The sequence below is a fragment of the Vigna unguiculata genome, chromosome 3 (genome assembly GCF_037176805.1).
Source record: "Vigna unguiculata cultivar grain cowpea cultivar isolate G323 ecotype 2 chromosome 3, ASM3717680v1, whole genome shotgun sequence".
In the NCBI taxonomy this organism is placed as follows: domain Eukaryota; kingdom Viridiplantae; phylum Streptophyta; class Magnoliopsida; order Fabales; family Fabaceae; genus Vigna; species Vigna unguiculata.
Genome location: NC_140794.1, coordinates 38,819,817 through 38,825,816, shown reverse-complemented (window position 1 = coordinate 38,825,816; position 6,000 = coordinate 38,819,817).

The following is a 6,000-nucleotide window of genomic DNA, read 5'->3' as shown; positions in this document are numbered from 1 at the left end:
TTATGAGAGAATAAAAGAATATTGTATAAAACCTAGAAGGCTATATTTGGAAGGCCAAAAGAGAGGAAGAGACATATGAAGTGTATATACCTTCAACATTTCACTTTCAAGGACATGTGCTAGTTGCAAGTACTTGCACTTGTCACTTCCAAGTGTGTATGAAAGTTGTAACAACTTGACATGTTCCACCACTTTTCAAGGACGTCTGGTGTGTGTTTCTCACATGTCTCTCCACTTTTCGAGGGTTATTCATGTATTAAACCATGTTGCAAGATGCATCAATTATCCCATGATAGAAATTAGGTGTGCTAAATTATAATCGAATCATGACATTTGAGCTGCTATGCTTTTATATAGAAAGAGTTACTTCTTGACTATCATCTATAACTTTTGACCTAATAGTAAGTGTTCAATCTAACAATTGATATCATAGTCAAGGTCATAAATTCAATTTACATTGAGATAATTGTAGTTGTTGGATTGAACACTTATCACTAGACAAAAAACTATAGCTGACAATCAAGGCAAAACTTTTAATACTTAAGAGTGTAACGACCAAAGAGTCACAATTTGATTGTGACTTGGTCCACCTAGCCTCCACTACGAAACAACTTATGCACCCTACAACAAACCAATATTAGGAAGTTAACCTTCTGTTAATCATATGATTAGTGATATAATAAGTATAATAATTAGTTTAAGCATTATCATTAGACTTGTGTTCACACTACATGACTCATTACTTTTGTGTTCATACTTAGGATTTCTTTTCTTGTATTCACATTGTTTGAAACCTTTTTCTCAACGTTTGGTCAAGTTTGATGGTTTTAATATTGTAAAATTTACACTTGAGTATTAAATGCAAATAACTTTATGAAAATACTTTGAGTGTATTAACCCAATGAAATTCATGTTTTGGATCTTATCTTGAACGGCTTATACAAATGGAGAATCTTTATTTGACCAATCTTTTAGAAATATCTTTAAAGGTAATATCTTCTTTCCTTTCTCTAGTCTTAATCTATTTTCTATTTTCTTCCGTAACTCCTCTTACAACCATGGTGACACTATAAGTAGTTTTTCACTTTTCTATTAATTTTAACTTTTATAATACCTTTTTGGATTTATAAACCATCATCCTTCCAAGGAATATATTAATGCAAAACCTTATTTAGTTTCTTATATGTATGATTACATCATCAATTTAAGACATGATATCACCTTTTCTTAACAAGTTTTATGCTTTATATATATTATGACTCTTGGGACTACAATACTAGATATTCTCACCAACACACAAAGGGGAAACACCCATTAGAGATAACACTTACATAAAAGGTAACACCATGAAGGAGAACATATCATAAAAATATCACATACAACATACTAGAGAATATATAATACAAATGGATGCATCTCATCATCAATAGTTGTAACAATCTCATTAGTGCATATTTATGCCCTTATTTAGCCTTTAATGTTAACTTTTTAATTGGTTTTTGTGCTTTAAAAGTTTTTTTTTAATTAGGATATGTTATAATTGAGTTTAATGAGGATGAGATGCAAAAACATGTTAAAAACAACTTTTTAGTTGCATAAATGTTCTTTAGATATTTTGATGTGTGTTAGTGCAACTGCAACTAAGTTGATCTAATGGAAGTGTGAAAATAAATTTATTAAAGCTTTATGAAACCTTAAAGATAAATCCAAGAATAGAAAATAATCAAAACCAAAAAATCAAAGCCAAGCATTGCATGAAGAAGGCAAGAAAAACATGAAAAAGTAAAAAAAAAAAAATTAGCTAACCTAGGAAGAGGAAACAAGCAACAAAAATTGGACCTTGCGGTTTTCTCCATTTTTTGTACAAAAAACGGTTTTGATAATTGATAAATCTTTATGGTAAAAGATAATTTGGGACAAATATATCTTTAGATATTTTATTTTATATTTATAAATAAATATTTTATTCAATTATATCAATAAATATCAAAAGATAATATTTTGTCAAATCTTTTTGAATATGGCAAGATCTTCTTAAATCTTTTTAGATTTCCACAACATTCAAATATGTCTTGGAGATATTGTAAATTTAGAAGATAATTGGAGGATATTACATAATTGGAAAGAAGATTACACCAATAAAAAAACCCAAAACAAAGCCCAGTCCAATTTCTATATAAAGAGACTTAGAAAAATACATTAGAGGAACTTAGGAAACCTTTCGGGGACCTAATTTCGTCCTCCCCACCATCTTTCATGTTCTTCACCCTCATGTCTTCTATTTTTATGTTATTTCTACATTTCATGGAGCGCCAAGCCTCTGAGGGCTATTCTACTGAAATTTCTTAATTAGATTTTTGTGGGTAGAATGAAATAGTTTGTTTGTTATTTTGATTATTGTTGTGATTTAGTTTTATCTATGTCTTTTATCTTTGACTCAAGTGAAAGTAATGATTTTTACATTGTAGCAAGTTAGCACAATATGTTAATCTACATGCATATTGATCATATGAGTTAGAGAGTTTTTAATTTTAATTGAGAATGTACTTTGATTAAAGGTGAAAACTTAAACAAGAATTAATCAATAATGTACTTTGGTTAATTAGCTTTTTAGTTGATATAAGAGGTAAAATATTAGACATGATTAGGCATAATAATATTTAATTGAGAACGTACTTTGGTTAAATTTACTATGATTAATCTAAAAAGTTCTTACTTTTAATTGAGAATGTAATTTGGTTAATAGTGAGAACACCAACAAATTAATTAAGAATTTAGATTGAATCCTATTTTGAAAAAGTAGTGGAATCAACATATTTTCTTTATTATTACTTTTGATCTCTTTTTATCCTTTTTATAATTTTTTTCTCATTTATTATTTTGTTATCTAATCTCTTATTTATTTAGTTTATCTTTATCTTCTTATTGTATTTGATTAACCCTTTTAGTGTAGATTTTATAAGAACTATAAATGGTTAGGAATCAATTTCGTGTTCGTTCGGAGACAACTTAGGGTTGACTTTACATTTTCTTAGCAAAATTGAAGTTGTTATAGTTTAGTAGTATTAATTTGGTCGTGTCAACGACAATGTTATCACAACCCAAAAATTCTACATGACATTTAGTAATTCTTAATTATCATACGATCTTTGTAGCATTAATAAGGTATTTCAAATTAAATTCATATTTACAAATCTTATACTAGATAAGGAGATACTTAAAAATACATTTAAAAAGAACTCATGATTACTTCAAATATAAACTAGGAAACATAATACAATCACTACAACAAAAATCACTTTAGACAACAACATAAAATTATGATCTAAATTATAAAAACCATGGTCTAAAGATTAGACCACATTTATTTAGGTGTGGTATAGGTGAGTGTGGTTATAGGTAATAGACAACGGTTTTTAGTACGACAATGTTTTTGAAACCGTTGCTTAAAATCCTTACAATAGACAACAATTTTCCAAGTTGATTTTAGACCTCACTTATATTTTTAGACCACATTTTTACTGGTTTTGTCCACATAGTTTAAAGCAATAGTTGTATAATCATGGGCTTTCATGATATTTATACAACATTTATAAAAATGTTGTTTATTATATGTTTAGGCCACATTTATTTAGTCGTTATCTAATTTAGTGTGGTCTAAACTACAAAATGTTGTAGTGAATTTTTCAAAACTACAATCCATCATCCCTATAATATTCCTATCATAATCTTTCATTTCTTTGTCCCAGCTCCAATGTCACTATCATTGTCATCTCTTATATATGTGCTTATATATAGAATATACGTTCATCGCAAAAGAAAAGAGAGAACACATAAAAATGCAATGGTAAACTAATTTTTATAAGAATAAATCCTAATTTAAATATATTATATCGTTTTACAAGGTTGTATAATTAAATATTTAAAATATATAAAATATCAAAGAAAACACCAAGGATCAAACATAGAATTACCATAACACATTTAGACTCTTACTTCAGAAGACTAGTGTATTGAATGGACTTGTGAGAGTCTACACATATCATATTGTCCCTCTTCTATTCCTCAACAATAATAACTTAAATGGAACAATTATATAAGTTATCCAATATTGATAGGGTTAACTTCACTAGCTCCATAAGTATGATCATCTTTCATATCATATTGCCTGCCTTGAGATGCCTCATTCAACTCTCAATTATCATCCTCTATATGTGTAAGATACTAGTCGAGTCAGGATAGTCTCATATCATAAGCCCCTTTCAATACAATTAAACTCATCCTAAATTAGCATTTTCCCTTAGAAATAACTAATTTGACCATCCCAACACTAAAACAGTCACACCTACTCATACATTATTAAACAAATGGAGACCAATTATAATTATAAAAGATAGCATACCCATTTAGAAAAATAGAAACCAATCTAGTATGGAAAATGTCACAAAGTTACCGCCTAGTGGTAATGTAGCAAACAAATATGTTTTATACAATTTTAGCATTTTCTCAACATTATAAAGTCTCCACTTCTAATTCACATGTTATAACAATCATATAAACATACCACAATCTCAAAATACATATACCAAGCCACATTCAATACTACATTATTGTAATACAAACATCCAGTCAAACATGTTCATTCTTTTTCACCCACCTTCCAAATTCACATATTTAATCTCTTTAAACCAAGGGATTTGAGTACTTTGGGGTTTGTAAAGAAAATTATCAGACAACATCAAACATCAACTCCTACAACTCCAAACGATAGCTTTACCATAAAAACATCAATGTCACACCCATTACTTTCCCATCATATAGTCTAATTCTCCTAAAACTACTCTCAAACTATAGCAAGCGAATGATTTCAATAATCATACTACATATTTTCATTTTTAAATTCAACAATACGATCCTAAAATTTCCCTTACCTTATAGTCTTGACCTAGCATTGTTCTTTTCCCCTTAAATAGCTCCACGCATTAAAATACTCTATCTACACAACAAAAGGCCCAAATGACGATTAAGACACAACATTAGGGTTTCAACCAAAGGAAATTTCATTAGGGACGAATGAAGACAACATGTAAAGAAAACAAAGAGTTTGCATGTACGAGAAAACAAAGTGTTACATATAGAGAATGAGCAAAATTTTGAACTCATCGTTAAGAGAAATTGAATGCAGGTTTTGGTAGAGCTATTCGTTTAGAGTACTTTAGTGGTGGTGAATCTTCAAAAGGAATAAAATTGAATCATAAATTTATGGTAGGAAAAAGAGATTTTTATAAAGAAACAAGGTTAGAGAGAAGAATGAGCTTTTTGAAAGAGAAGGAGATATGATTTGGGGTTCTCACAATAGTCGAACCATATAGACATCTCAACACATCAATCCCATATATGAATATATAAATATCACATATTCATCAGCTTCACCATTAGATAAATATTTCTTGAGAAAGGACATCTCAGATGAAAAACCTTGCTTCCTAAAACTAAGAAAGATTTTCTTGCTTAAGGGATTTCACAATGTTAGAGTGATACCATTCCAAATATAATAATTGGTTCTCCTTCTCTCATGTTAACGCCTAAGTGATATTTGTAAGTCATGAAATGGGTAATTAGTCAAGAAGGGGGAAGGGGTTGAATTGACTTATTGAAAACTTTGATTACTTTTAATTTCTTAAAACACTTTTTGATTGAACCATACCACCCACAAAATCAGAAGGCAATTACTGTTGAACTATACATTGTCGATCGATTAAAAACAGAAACAACAAATTAATTTCTTCATGTAATATGATTCAATAGATTAAAATGTAAAATCCATCAACTAATATTCTGGAACATTATGTAGAAACGCAAAAACAACATGCATTAACATACAAGATTGTTTCCAATTGATATATCCAGCTTAGTTATATTATCAAATAATGTAAAAACACAACACGTCATACAAAGATTGATTTAATTAGTTTTCTTGAGATTTCAATGAAGAACAAG